General features: G+C 43.4%; 1 long non-coding RNA gene across 1 annotated transcript in view; it reads right to left on the bottom strand.

Annotated features, from left to right (window-relative positions):
- Window positions 1–2,135: 2,135 nt before the first annotated feature.
- The window catches only part of LOC125760399 (uncharacterized), a 138,783-nt gene continuing 125,540 nt past the window's right edge, over window positions 2,136–15,378 (bottom strand). The window contains exons 2-3 of the long non-coding RNA XR_007417975.1: window positions 4,965–4,997; window positions 2,136–2,156 (exon numbers count right to left, since the gene is read on the bottom strand). This is a non-coding gene — a long non-coding RNA (uncharacterized LOC125760399). The remainder of the gene's footprint in view (window positions 2,157–4,964; window positions 4,998–15,378) is intronic.

Below are 15,378 nucleotides of genomic sequence, written 5' to 3'. Positions count from 1 at the left end.
ATAACGCCTCTGACTGGCGTTTGCCAGTGTGGTATAGCTATGGAAAAGGAGAGCGCAAATGCTGCTCAACGGCGCGAAAAAGCGGTCAAGCTTAACTCATCGGATCCCGAAGTAGTTGCCTGGCTATTAGTGGTTGAACGTAGGAAGAATGAACAGAAGGAGGCTAAACGTGCTGCGGGGACACAAAAAGCCAGGAATAATCAGCTGAACCTTTGCTAACGCTACGTATATCCTGGCATAACCGACCTAAGCCACTACAACATTTTTGTAATTACTGCATGAGACAATTAGCTGAGACACAGGCATTTGTACGTAATCTTCAGCAGAAAATTATTAGCGCAGTAAAAAGTACAAACAGTATGGGAACAAAGATACAAAGCAGTTCCAGCCTCCTAGCATCTTTTATTACTGTGCCAAGCTTTCCACGAGCATGAAACTTGTGAATTTTTATAAAATAAATACTGATAAGATATGTTACGAAAATTTAAATTTAAATTAGGATAATTTGTAGTGTGGTGCCAAATTTCCTGAAATTATGCCAAGAAACTAAAAAGTTACAAACGATCCCTGCGTCCCCCCTTAAATCACGTGTCACCATATTTTTTGCGTGTTTGATTGCTGTATACCTGAAGTGGCAACTCAGGCGTTATTTTTGAGTATATTTGACGTAATAGACACGTAGTAGATTATTTTCTTGATATATTTTCGGTAATTCCACGTCCGGTTAATTCGGTCATTTTTCTTCCTGTCCCATGATATACATACATATATATATATATATATATATATATATATATATATATATATATATATATATATATATATATATACGTGGGTGTGTGTGTGTATTTGATTGGCGCGTTCTAATGTCATTTGTATGAAGTCGAGTAGTGACACACATATGGAGTCGTGATAAATTTTATTTTCCCGATTTTATATTCCCTCCAAATGTTTCATTTTGTCAGTTCTTGCACACGCCGGGATTATGGGTGCAATCTGTGCTGTAGATCACTCTGTAAGGAAAAAAATCGTGCGTTTTTAGTTGTATTGATTTCGTATAACATTTTCATTGTGAAAGGCAGGCTTGTCAAGTTATGTTTTTTTATAGAGGGAAGCTATAAATGGCTATGGCGTGTTCTTTGCAAATGTCCATCGTCTGCGGGAAGCAAAGAATGTCCCACAAAAATTGGGCGATCCCCACTACTCACCACTGATCCACTACAAATGAAGAAGGAACAGGCGGGCGGCACACACCAATTAGGATCGCGCAAGCAACGCCAAGCGCGTGCGGGAAGCCAAACAAGACGATGCATGTCGCAGCAAAAAGAAGCATGTTGGTCAAATTGAAAATTTTAAAGGAGCATACGCTAAACTCCAGACAGACTTCCTGGACAAACGAAAACACTTCCTGGATAATTTGAATGGCGGGGTGTGTCATCGGCTATAGCTGAAAATACTGCGTTACCTCCTTGTCGTGCTGTGAAAAGTTTAGCTTGCAATCCAACATCACAGAGCAGAATGGCAGCTCGTATTTTCTGCAACATTTATTCGCACGCATATAGAAAGTGCTCTCACCAGTGTACGTCGGAATGTAAAAGCTAATTTATTCTATAACTACTGCAAAATATCTGCAAAAACTGTAGGATTAAAGTGCAGTCGCCTAACCTTATCTGTCTTTGATACGTGTTATAAATCATGTTTGGCTCGATTCTTCATTGCTATAGACGAGGGCTCCGTAGCGATGACGCACGGAAAGCGTGTGCGGTAAGGCACTGAAGCCTCATATGACGATCGAAGAGATAACATGATGTTATCCTTACAGTACTGAGGCTGCATATGGCCACCCCTTTCGAGAGACAGAGAGGGCCAATTATTAATCGTGACTAGAACCACGTAACGCGCGAAGACTGATAATCAAAAGTGATGCGCGAAGATCACTGACACGACATTATATTTTTTTGCGCACATTCTGATTTGGCTGAAGATACGGTTACTTCTATGACATTTGAAATTTTCTCACCAGTCAATTTTTTCGAAGTCGCCTGTGGCATTTGTAGATCTCTTCAGCCTTGGTGCCGCCGTCTGAGCGTTGCCTTCGTTGTTATCTGTGGTGGTTTCACTAGAGTCCTCGTATTCCAAATTATAGCCTTCCGCACCTGCGTGTTTGTACATACGTTTTTATTACTTTTGTAAATTAATAAGGAAACTATAGGTTTAGTTGTTGTTGGTATGAGTTTTCTTTTAAAACTGCGTCTTTAGAGGCTTGCTATATCTTGTGTATTATAATGTCACGCCGCCATGACGCTCACGAAGGCAGCATTCGGCGTGTTCGAGACCAAACTTTTCAATTGAGTGAACTTGTGCCCGGAAAATGAAAACACAACGTGCAAGCGATTCACACTGTAAGTGATAGCGGCGTGAAGAGTCGTCGGCCGTCGAGTAATCCGATCATCGACGGAGTGCGTCGTCTTTTATAAAGCAGTCATCGAACTTTCCAGCGTTATCGCTGGTGCTCGCGTCAGCTCTCAATAAAGTTGACTATTCGCGTCCTGCGCGTAATCTTAACGGAATGGTCTCAAATAGTTCCGAAGCTTTTCAAGCATTGCAACGTGGTCGCGCCGAGCGTTACTAACAGCTTTTGTGGCTGAAACCAGAGTACATCCAAATAAAGTTTATAAACGCGCGTGGCAATACTCTTGCTATCTTCCACTGCAATTCAGCTTATTTTTCCTTTTATTTCAGAAAATGCTTTTAGCCTAAATATTGTGAATGGATAGAAACAAATAACTAAATATTTAAGATAAGTAACTACTTGTTCCCATATAATTTCGCATCGGAAGGAAGTCGATTAAAAGATAAGGGTATTTACTTTCATGTTTATTGATGACGCAGAAGGCATTACGGACCCGCATAAGGCCATAACTACGTTTAGTTTCAAGGAGTAGTGAACTGCACTTGGAGCTAACATGCAATAAGGGTGTAAATATAGTTGCGTAAATAATTCAGCATTCAGAACATCTCGCATTAGCGGGGTTTTACAGCGTGTTCTGTAAATGAAAGGACGTAATTTCTTAATTTAGTTAAGCCTACCTACTTGTCCTATTTTTGCCCTTACTTATGAAACAAGCATTCGCCAATTACAACATCGAAGACGCATTCGTAGTAGTTATGGTACTGATGGGTATGTTCCTAAGGTAATAAAAAATAATACGCGATCACCGTTGATACGCAGCCCAGATCGTCGACTATAATATCGAAAAATGCTGACGAATGCGTTGGTGTCTACTATTTACACACTTGTGCGAATCTGCACAGCGTGCCACAGAATCATAATATGTACTACCACATACACCACTCATTATACTGTATTCCATAGGGAAATTCTTATGCGTTTGCCTTCGCGATTCAATTCCGTACAGGTTCAATTCATGATTCAATTCAATTTCCGTACAGATTCAATTCATGAGGGAACACGTGAGAACAGGCCTGCGATATGGATATATTTTTCTCAGTCATGAATGGTATTCATTTCAATAATATTTGCCACATGCAAACATCATGTGATGTAATAGATCAGCTACATAGCGGATCAAAGCTTAGACTCTTGTTTTGATGCCTGCAGTACGCAAACAAGTGATTATGAAGGCCATGAGCATACATTGCATTTCTCTAATTTCGCAGGATTTCCGGGCACGTTTCTCCAAACACGCTGTGTACATGAAGTATTGCATATTTCATATATATATATATATATATATATATATATATATATATATATATATATATATATATGTGTGTGTGTTATTTATTTTGTTTGCTTGAAATACTCGAAGGCCATAATTTGGCTCAAGGAGGATGGGCTTCATGTAATTGCAACGGAAGGAATGAACACGCGAAACAAGGCACACGTTGAAACAGAACAACAGTGAAGAGCACAGTTCACGCGGACACATGAGCTCGTGGCTTCACTATGCCGAGCACCAGTGTAGCAGCCCAACCATACAATGATGCAAACTTCCGCGTACTGGAGAATACCAGGAGGAGTCAACTGTATGCTTGATAAGGTGCACATCCTATATAAAACAGCGCTGGCCCCAGTGTTTTACAACCATCATCGCTCAGGCGATACAGCCTTGCCTTAATCCATCCATTGCACCGGAATGCCGTATGCCCTCCATTGAGATCAATAAGCTTAATCGAGTCCTGAAAACTGTAATCGGCGATTTGGAAAGTGATTCGATTTCTTCAGTGCGCAACTTTAGGTTCGAAGTGGAGGAGCTGGATTATATTTCCCGGCTATGGTTTTGAGTTTCCCGGTTCCCGTTGAACTGAAATTAATATATATACAGATCGTTAAGCCTGACGTCCGTGAAAATGTCGCTTCGAAGGTTGGCGCAGTTGACGGCAATGTGCTACGGAAACCACATCCTTTGATACTCAAGTCATACATGTGAATCAGAGCAAACTAGCACATGACAGGAGCACATGCCTTCGTTTAATATGTGCATGCGCAGGAGTGTTCCCTACCCACCTCGAAACATAGCCGAGCGCTCGCATATTTCACCTTGCTGGTCTTATCCCTGAACATTTCATAGAAACCAGAGGGGAGATCACACGAGTTTGTCTGTTTAATTCCAGGAAGTAGAATTGTCTTAGACTTCATCTTGTGGCAGATAGAAAGCTTAGTCTTTCGAAGGAACGAAAGATTTTCCTAAAGTATATTTTTTTTGCTAAATGAAACATCAATTACCAAGCGGTTTGTAATACATCTTACCACAAATAGAAAACATCTTAACAACCGGTTTTCTTTTACATAAAAAATATTCCTTTATCTTATTGTGCCCTTTCCAAAAAAGGATTTGGTGGCCCAAGGAAAGCCTAAATATCGCATACAGAAGTGATCCGCTAACAGCCCATACACTATTTAGTGGTATGCAAGGCGTGGACCACGCTTTCACACTTACCTTGAAGTGCATTTTCAAATATTCCTAGGAAAACTGGAAGAAAAGAAAGAGTCCACATTGTTAAGGTTTGTAGATTTTGGTAACTGCCATCCGACAGTTACCAAATATTTCACTAATAGAGGAAACAAACTTGCACATATGCTCTGCAAATACAAGCTTTGCTATAAACCAATAAATAAAATGTTTGATAAATCGGAACTGAATTGCATTGCATACGACTACATCAGCGGGAAACGTTCTCTTCTCTCTCAAGCACGGTACCGCGACATCAGCAGACGAGCGTGCAATCACCAATATATAGATATATAGACTACATTGTTTAGACACGACTTTATCATTCCGTAAAAAGACAGTCGGGTGCCTAATGTGCAGAATCCAGGATATGACTATGGAGATTGCTGCATTTGCTGACTCTTCATAAATGCAGTCTACCTTGTCTTATGAGGGAGATTGTGGCCTTGCGTTGGAGATATCAAATTATTATTCAGCAAGATCGGCAAAATTAGCCGCAATTCAGAAGCAGATGCTTTATTAGTTGGCAAAAAAAGAAATGCTAGTATGTCACCTCAGTGTGACGTTTCTACTATTCCGAAAAATAACAGATGATGGCGTCTAGGCATGTTCGAGGATATGAAACAAAAGTGAACTAGCACGACAAAAATTACACCATCTCCCGCTAAGGGGACCATGAGGCGATGCGAAGCCGGAGCACATGCACGATCGCGTGCCGTTGGCGTTCGTTGGGCATGCTACCGACCTCGCGTCGTGGAACCGAAGAGGGACGCTACGCGCGTCGTATCTTCCATCTAGCCTGGCCGTTAATTCTCACAGGGCGAGCGGGGAACGCGGTCGACAGGCGGGCGAGAGGGGGCAGCGTAGGAGAGGAGAGAGAAGGGGAGGGGACGCGCATGCACTCGAGCTCACCGCGGCGTTGCGCAGGAGAGAATTTCGGCATGTCTAGCCCGCGTTTCAGAGGAAGAGTGGAAAGGGGAGGGGAGAGGGGTAAGTGAGAGGGGGAGGGAGGAGGGGAAAGTGGAGAGAGGAAGGGGAGATGGGAAGGGGAGTGGGTGAGTGGAGAGGAGGTGTGTGGAGAGGGTATGCGCATGCGCAGTAAGGGTGGTCACGCCGCACACCACCACCACCACCACCGGATTGAGCTCCGCCTTAAGATACTTCGCATCTAATAGTTCTGACGCAGGCAGCCAGAGTAAAACCGCTCGCAACTTGACGCGCCAGTCGGTGCCCTTGCAGAAACGAGAGCTTCGTGGACCGGCGCGTCCGTCACGCTGTGGCGGCGCGTCTACGCGAGCCGCCGCTTGCCATGACAACGGTAAAATGTTAACAAAAGGAGCAAACGGCGCGGCCAGACGAGGCGCATTCTTACCGAAACTTGCACGGGTATGCGTCCCTGCATTTTTCTTATTGTTTTTAACAGTATACAGCCCTTTTCCTTGCTAAAAAACAAGGATGAGCCAATAAAAGTTCATAGCCTTGCTCCCATGCTAGTTCCTTATGACGACCAAGGCCGCCTTCCGTAAGGCTGCCTAAACACCAAATAAGGCGAGTTTATGAAACGCATTGAGGCCTTTTCTTATCCTTACACTTAACCCTTCCTTACGAAATGCCTAATTATATCTTTAAGATAAGGTTGGTTTGTGAATACGGCCCTAAATAAGATTACTGCCAACGCTATGAATAGTACAGACAGCAGATCATAAAAAGAGTTTGTGAGGCGAGAGTAAAGTGGTTGATATACCAGCCATCGTAATTTATGCGCAGAAGCAAGCACATAGCACGGTTGGTTAGTGTTCACGGTTTAACCTCCCAAAGCTACACATGCTGCGAGAGACGGCTTAGTTGAGGCCGATTAATTTTGATCACCTGGAGTTCGTTAGGTGCAGTGAAATCATTCAGTGCTGGTCCTCCTGCGTTTGGCCTTCATTGAAATGTGGCCACCATTGCCCGGATCAAACGTATGTTTTTTTTCGGGTCAGCAGCCGAGCACTGTAATCACTAAGCCACCGTGGTGGCATGCATTCATAAAGGCACGAAAATTCGAATTCGTTTCAGATTTTTATTTTTCCGCCAAGGAATGTTTTCAATTTATGTGATCCTTAACGTGGCGCACAAATATGTACGTTTGCGCACAAAAAATGCGTGTGAATATATGCACAACTTCAAATTAGGGCCAAGCCAAGAAATTTTTATGAGATCCGGATTTCATGTGGTTCATGGAATATATGCCGACAGGGTCAAAAGATACAGAGGAGAGTAAGAAGCCCGACGAAGTGGCCGGCCGCGGCCGTCGCATTCCGGTGGAGGCTAAATGCTGGCGCCCGTGTATCTAGATTGTGGTGCACGTTAAAGAACCCCAGGTGGTCGAAATTTGTTGTGGAGGCGGCTTGGTCCAAACACAATGACGCCAACACATAGTTCGCGCGTGTGCAGAAATAGGTGATAGAAGGTCAGCTGGTAACATGCGTATATTTATGCCGTGTTTTTCAATATTTGATACCCGCGCAATATTGAGTTTGTCGGCGATCAGCTGGTTCTGATACGGTAATATGATGATTCGTCGAGGTTATCAAGGTGACTTGTCATTTAACATTGCGGCAATTTATTCTTGCCTAGGTATAACCGTATCACCGTCGTTGTTGCCTGAAGAATCTTAAATGCTGCGCTGCTTAACACGTGCATCATGGTCCTATTCCCAGTATGGAGGAAGGAAACAGAAGATAACCGGGCGCCACGCGATGATAATATATATATCTATATATTCTATATATATATATATATATATATATATCGTCGCATAGTTGTACATTCTTGAAATAGCAATTTTCGCAAGTGCTCCTTCATTTCTCCGACTACATGTGCACCGGACTTTCATCACTTCTCTTTTGAATTATATATCTATTGATGCAAATAGATAGATAGATTGAAAAAAGGAAAGACAGAAAAGAAAAAAGTACGTTAGACAAGCATATTATTTTCTGCGCTGGTTTTCTGAGCGCCTGTGCGTTGACCTCAGTGTTCTATGAAGCCACAAGAGCTTTCGAACTATTTCAATATTTCTCGCTTTCTGCCGGGCACCCCTGCTTTGAAAGGTAGAATCTGCCTGACACTCGCGCATTCGGCGTAAAACAGGATCAACATCGCCGCGTTTCCATATTTTGCGCCACTGGCAGCCAGCCACTTGTCCTATTCTATTTCCACTAGGACTGTAGACTCAGTCACACGTAAGGGATCGTGTTCTGTCGCCATTACTGCGTGTTTAGTTTCCACCACACAATAGATAGACATGGTTAGGCCAAGACTCGATAACTAATTCCACCGAACTAAACAAATGTTAATGTTTCAGGAGAAAAGTTAACTGAGGAAGGGTTTCAATGCAGCCTAGTTGGCACTTGATCGTTGGCGCTGCAAGCAAACCGAGCAAAAGAAAGATACGCCGTAAGGGGGGTTTACGAATAACTTGGACACGAGGTTTCTTAATGTTTGGTTAAATGTGAGAGTGCGGACATTTTTTTTTAATTTTACCCAATGAAAATGCGGGTGCCTCCTAACGAAACAAGCGCGCCGTGCTGCGAATAGCAGCGCAACTCGTATCTGCTAACACAGAACGGTGAATTGGCAGGCTCCACCGGCGTAGAACTACTGGTGTACCGGAAACATGCAGCGCCGTCTTGCGAGAGCTGCGGATGTGACCATGTAAGAGCGCTTGTAATCTACATTAGGACAACGACAACTATGCAATATATACTATATGCTGCAAGGTCCACAATTTATCAAAATACTGTCACGAGTGATTCCCACTCCCAAAAGTAAGTTGCAAATGTGAACCACTGTGACACTATGGACTCATTCTTGTGCATGAATATGAGACAAAGCCCACGGAAGACCGTGGCAAGGCCGTGGATAATAAGCTTCATGCGAGCCTCATCTCTGCTACTGATGCTATCAAACTTCAGCGCTAGGTGGGCCATATCAAACCCATAGCTGCAGGTCGCTGGTGGTCGTCATTAGAACATAGCCTGAGTCTGAGTATCCGTTGAGTGTCCTCATTAACTGAGCACTAGAGAAATATTTTGCGAGACCAGTGAGATTGGCCCACGAATTCATATTCTTTGATTATTTGACACTATTTGCTAACCGCCTCTCTTAGAAAGTAATTTATGCCTGTGGGTAACATACTGCAAATGTACCCGCTTGCTATTCAATGTGTCTGTTTATGATGCATGACCATACGTGTAATAGTATTGGACGTTATTCGCAAAGTTTTATATATCTACTATCGCAACCAACCAACTATATATAACGCCAGAATGTTTAGTACCACAGCTTGTGAGGCATGTAAAAACAGGCAACCAATAATTTTGTTTAGGTAACAGACCTGTACCGCATTAACAAATTACTTACCAACTGCAACAGATATTAGAACCACGAAGTTCTTCATAGCGCTTTCTGTAGATGGTTGCTGCCTCAATATGTGGCACAGACGACTAGTCCTTTTTATACAGTTTGTTGAGGGCAGTGCAAAGGTCACCAAAAGCGTAGTGGATTAATTAATCATATTATTGATCACTGAATTACTTGGAAACTGTGGATAGCTAAGGACTAGATGTTCTTCTAAGGCATTTTGTGACACGCACCTTTCTAGCTAATTTCAAGTTTTCTTTCTGACGTCTTCGCCAATGACTTCCTGTGTCAGGCTACGAAAGTCACCAGCGTGCAAATGCTGTCTCGTTCGGAGAGGACTTTCCTGGGAGGCGCCTAAAGTCATCATATCCACTTCCCGCTTTATACTGAGTACAATAGTGATTAAAGAGGGCATACACACATGTGTATCCTTTTAAATGCGAAGCATTTCTTATCGAACCCAAGGCACTTTGAACGTTTCTATCTATCTATCTATCTATCTATCTATCTATCTATCTATCTATCTATCTATCTATCTATCTATCTATCTATCATCTATCTATCTATCTATCTATTCTGTCGCCTACGTCTGGGTGCTCTCGTGATCGCGTCTTAAAATAGTGCATACCAAAATTGGCATGAGATGCTAAGAGGCCTTGACATATATGACTGTGTGACCATGATACGAATAACGTGTAAATTCCGTCGCGTACGTCATCAAACACTTTGCTCCAGAAACGGTGGCACGCACCCGTTCCCACGGGCCGCGGTATACGGGTATGCGACACAAGTGATTGACACTTTGTATCTATCCAGGAACCGGGAGAACATACATTGCTTATTTAAACGCGAGAGCGTTAAGAAAAACAGACATCGGCAGCGTAGACCCGACGAATGCAAAGAATAAAATTAGGATCCCAGCAGGAATCGAACCAAGCATTCTGAACCCAGGTATTCTACCACAGAGCCACGCCAGGTCTAGAAATTGCTTTGAAAAAAAAATATGTGGGCATAATGTGCTGGCTGTCTGTCTAATTTGATAAAGAGCAATAAACACTATATACGTGCTCCTATGATACAGGCGTCATGTCGGGTTAAAGTCTATTGTGGTTCCAGTGTTAGCTCTGCATTTGTAGCAGCGTAATAAACATTGCATTTGTATTACCATAATTATGCAAGCTATAATAAAGCGTTGCTCGACACCGGAGGAATACGCGAAAGAAAGTTACATATGATATCCACAACACCGCACCGTAGCGTGCACTTTGTTTCGATAATACAGACGTCTGCGCTCTAACGTGTGTGCTGATACTAGGTCAACCATAAGTTGCCATTTAAACGTCAGTGTTGTCGGCGTGCCTGGTAAGCCCAATATGTGCAACACAACTCCTCCATTTACTGAAACACTAACGACCGACTGCTTCGCATGAAAGCGATTCGCACAAGGCGTGGGATCTGCCTAATTATTATGTAGCATGTATCAATCTTATCCTACTATATGTAACCGGCTATTCGTGACTCTCTTCTTAAGAAAGGCGCATAATTAACTATACATATGGCGGTACACATGTGAGCAAATTATACGGACCATGGTCATCTGGGCCGTCTAGCGGCGAGCAGTCTGCTGTCGACAGCATTGTTCTCGCCACGCATTCACCAGAGCAATGCTCTCGAAATCAGTTGGGTACACACTACACGGCGCAGACAGCAATTTCGGCACACGCTCCCGAGGTCCGAGTATTTTACTAGCCGGTGGACATAGATATGTGTAAATACATATTGTTACCGGAATAAAATGGCTCAATGCTTTCACTAATGCTTTCACTAGCCGTGCAAAGGTCGATACATAGAGAAGAGGATCGGTCTTATGCTTATTTCTAGCTGTACCTAGACAGAGCTTGGATGTAGCTAGGTTGAGTTCGGCTTGAACATGACTGTATTTATTTATTTATTTATTTATTTATTTATTTATTTATTTATTTATTTATTCGGTACCCACACAGCGCCAGATGCATTACAGTGGGGGAGGGGTTTACAGTCAGTCTGAACAGTTCATATTTGTCACAGATACATTGAGGTTGAACATGGCTTAAACTTGGCTGTGGCGAGGTTGAGTTTGGCTTGGACATGGCTTTAGCGAGGTAGAACTTGGATGCAACGTTGTTAAACTTTTGCTTTAAGTTGGCTTGAACTGGTGCATGAACTTGGATGGAGCGGGGTGGGACTCTGCTTTATGGCACATGAGACCAATCAGCTTCGCTGTGTATCGAGTTTGGCGATATCTCTTCCTCGGCAATGCGATTTATCTTCGGGCGACATATGGCTGCGTATTGTTAGCGCGAGTATGCAAATAATTGAGTGGAAAAGTGGTGAGTAGTGGGATTGACTCAATTTACTTCAAGCTTCCCCGGCGGCAAGGGTGAAAGGTTGTATTATATTTGGTTATAGTGAAAATGTACAGTTGGCTTGTCAGGGCTCGCTTCACAATCTCTGCTATGTCCCCTCGTTGGGCTCGGTGGTGGGTGACTGGGACGGCCGCCGAACAAATTAATATTTGTATGGGATTGTGGAACCCTTTAACTGACCGTGCCCTCAACAGAGTCCGCACCGAGGCCCCCTTCCTGTTTTCCGCGAAAAACAAAGAAAGATTCCCGAAGTACCTTGTGATACGTTGCGAAAATCATCGAGGAAGGATCGAGCTATTTCACCGTTTTTGGCTGTTAAGTGTCTAAGGGCAACTATATGAAGCGGTTATAAACCTACTAAGATGACAAGCGGAGATTTGCTCCTCAAGTAAAAGACAAAGACATTACAAGCTTGCACACTGTTGTGGCGCTCTGGAAATATTCCAGTCTCGGTGAGCGCACACCTGGTCTTGAACAGTGTGAAAGGTGTAATGTCCGACGAAGATTTAATATACTCTGTGAAAACGAACTCCTGGATGGATGGAGATATCAAAATGTAGTCCATGTGCAGCGCATCGTCAATTAGAACAACGAAATTGGAATCCTGAGGAAGCACATAACAGGGTTGCCAGATCCTCGAAGAGAAAAGAGCCACGAAATTAAGCAAAATAGGCGGAACAGTAGCCAACTAGGAGCTGTTACTTTATTTTGGAGCCAGTTAAAGTAGCCAAATGTGATTTCAGTTTAGCTGAATTATCACTACGTTCTGACACTTAAATAGACAAAAATATACATCACAGAAAGTGTTATCACATCACAATAGAGTAACAAACCAAGTGACTTCCTGGAGGAGGTTTTTCCTAGAGAGTCAGCTATGTGTGTAGTTCTCTGCGTCGCAGCAGTTTGCTGACCCGAAGTGGGAAAATGGTTCTATAGCGAGGGAACGGCTGAAGTGACAACAACCTTTACAACATTACGCCAGAATAGTATAGCGTACTGTACGCGCACGATTGTACTACAGTTAAACCACGCTTGGCCTCGCGCGTCAGCTTGATACCACCATGCGTAACAAGTGAGGCTCTAAGTAGTCGCCCTTTATGCTCGCTTTCCTCGAACATTACTCGTAGAATCGCATTGTATGTGGATGTTTTACATAGGATAGGAAAGGAGAATCTAGCAAACCAGATACACGCGTGATAATTACACCAAAGTCACGTTCCCTGAGCATGCCTCGCATAACATCGATGGTACGTGGGAACTGCCGAATTTTTTCTATATACATCTGAGTAACGGCATGCTTAATTGAAAACGCACGTGACAGAGGATTGTGGCTTTAACGGTGAAAATAATTCATCATCATCATCAGCCTGTCTACGCCCACTGCAGGGCAAAGGCCTCTCCCATGTTCCACCAATGAACCCGGTCCTGTGCTTTCTGCTGCCACGTTATACCTACAAACTTCCTAATATCATCTACCCACCTAATTTTCTGTCTCCCCCTCACGCGTTTGCCATTTCTTGGAATCCAGTCAGTTACCCTTAATGACCATCGGTTATCCTGCCGACGTGCTACGCGCCCGGCCCATATCAATTTCTTCTTCTTGATTTCAACTATGATATCTTTAACCACCGTTTGTTCCCTGACCCACTCTGCTCTCTTCCTGTCTCTTAAGGTTACACCTATCATTTTCCTTTCCATCGCTCGCTGCGTAGTCCTCAATTTAAGTTGAACCCTACTTGTAAGTGTCCAGGTTTCTGCTCCGTAGGTAAGTGCCAATATGATGCAACTGTTATATACCTTCCTCTTGAGACATAGTGGTAGACTATCATTCATGATTTCATAATGCTTGCCGAATGAGCCGCATCCCATCCTTATTCTTCTCGCTATTTCACTCTCATGGTTCGGCTCCGCGGTTACTACCTGTCCTAAGCAGACGGACTCTTTTACAACTTCCAGTGTCTCGCCGCCTATTGGAAAGCGCTGTTTTTTCCCAAGATTGTTCCACATTACTTTAGTTTTATGCATATTAATTTTCAGACCTACTCTTCTACGTTCAGTATTCAGTTCAGTAATCATGAGTTGTAACTCGTCTCCCTCGTTATTCATCATTGCAATGTCATCAGCGAATCGCAGGTTACTCTTATCCCTAATTCTTCCCAATCTAGGGCCCTGAAAACCCCCTGTAAACACGCGGTGAATAATATTGGAGAGATCGTGTCACCCTGCCGTACGCCCTTGTTTATTGGGATTCTGTCACTTTCTTTATGGAGGACTATAGTGGCTGTGGATCCGCTGTAGATTTCTTTCATTATGTTTATATAGGCTTCGTCGATGCCCTGATTCTGCAGTGCCTGCATGACTGCTGATGTCACCGAATCAAATGCCTTCTCGTAATCTATGAAGGCTATGTATAGGGGTTGGTTGTATTCCGCGCATTTCTCTATCACCTGATTGATAGTATGAATATGGTCTATTGTTGAGAAGCTTGTACGAAATCCTGCCTGGTCCTTGGTTGATTGAACTAATGTCGTATTAATTCTGTTAGCAATTATTTTGTAAATAGCTTGTAAACAACGGACAGTAAGCTTATGGGCCTGTGATTTTTCAGGTCCCTGACGTCCCCTTTCTTATGGATCAAGATGATGTGGCATTCTTCAAGATTCTGGTATCCTCCCCGTCGAGAGACACTTCGTATACAGGGTGGCCAGTTTTTCTAAACATAATCTCTCTACCGTCTTTCAACAGGTCTGTCGTTACCTGATCCTCACCAGCGGCTTTTGCCTCTTTGATATCCCTTTAGGATTTCTTATCTGTCAATGCTAGTAGGATGAGATTCCCCTGGGCTATTACTGTTTAACGTTATCATCCTGACTGTCTCGGCTGCTGTACAGATCTCTGTAGAACTCTTCCGCTACCTCAACTATTCTATACATATTGGTTGTGACCTTGCCTTCCTTGTCCCTTAATGCATACATCTGGTTTTTGCCTATGCACAGTTTTGTCTTCATAGCTTTGAGGCTTCTTCCGTTCTTTCCTTATTATACTTTCTTCACTCCATATTATATTCGCTCCATATTACACTTTCTTATGTCGGCTACTTTATGCCTATTGATTAAATTCGAAAGCTCCGCCAGCTCTTTTTTGTCTGTTGCACTTGAGGCTTTCATGGCTTGACGTTTCTTAATGAGGCTTTTCGTCTCTTGGGATAGCTTATTAGTATCCTGTCTAACGACTGGACCCCCGACTTCCACCTCCCACATGAATACACCTATTAACCCTTGGCCCTCAGTCCCCAGCGGCTGCGAAGCAACTGACCAAGGCGGCGGTCAGACCTGCGACGCAGCAGAGGGTGCTAAGAATCTCTGGGTCTGGACAGGCCGCCATTGGAATCTGAACTTGGCTACGTATAACGCTAGAACTTTATCTAGTGAAGCGAGTCTAGCTGTACTATTCGAGGAATTAGAGGGTGTTAAATGGGATGTAATAAGGCTCAGTGAGGTTAGGAGGCCACAGGAGGCTTATACAGTGCTGAAGAACGGACACGTCCTATGCTATCGTGGCTTAGCTGGCAAAAGAGAACTAGAGGTGGA

This window comes from Rhipicephalus sanguineus, chromosome 11, assembly GCF_013339695.2.
Source record: "Rhipicephalus sanguineus isolate Rsan-2018 chromosome 11, BIME_Rsan_1.4, whole genome shotgun sequence".
Lineage (NCBI taxonomy): Eukaryota > Metazoa > Arthropoda > Arachnida > Ixodida > Ixodidae > Rhipicephalus > Rhipicephalus sanguineus.
Note: the sequence above shows the minus strand (reverse complement) of the source record. Positions and strands in the feature narration are given on the sequence as shown.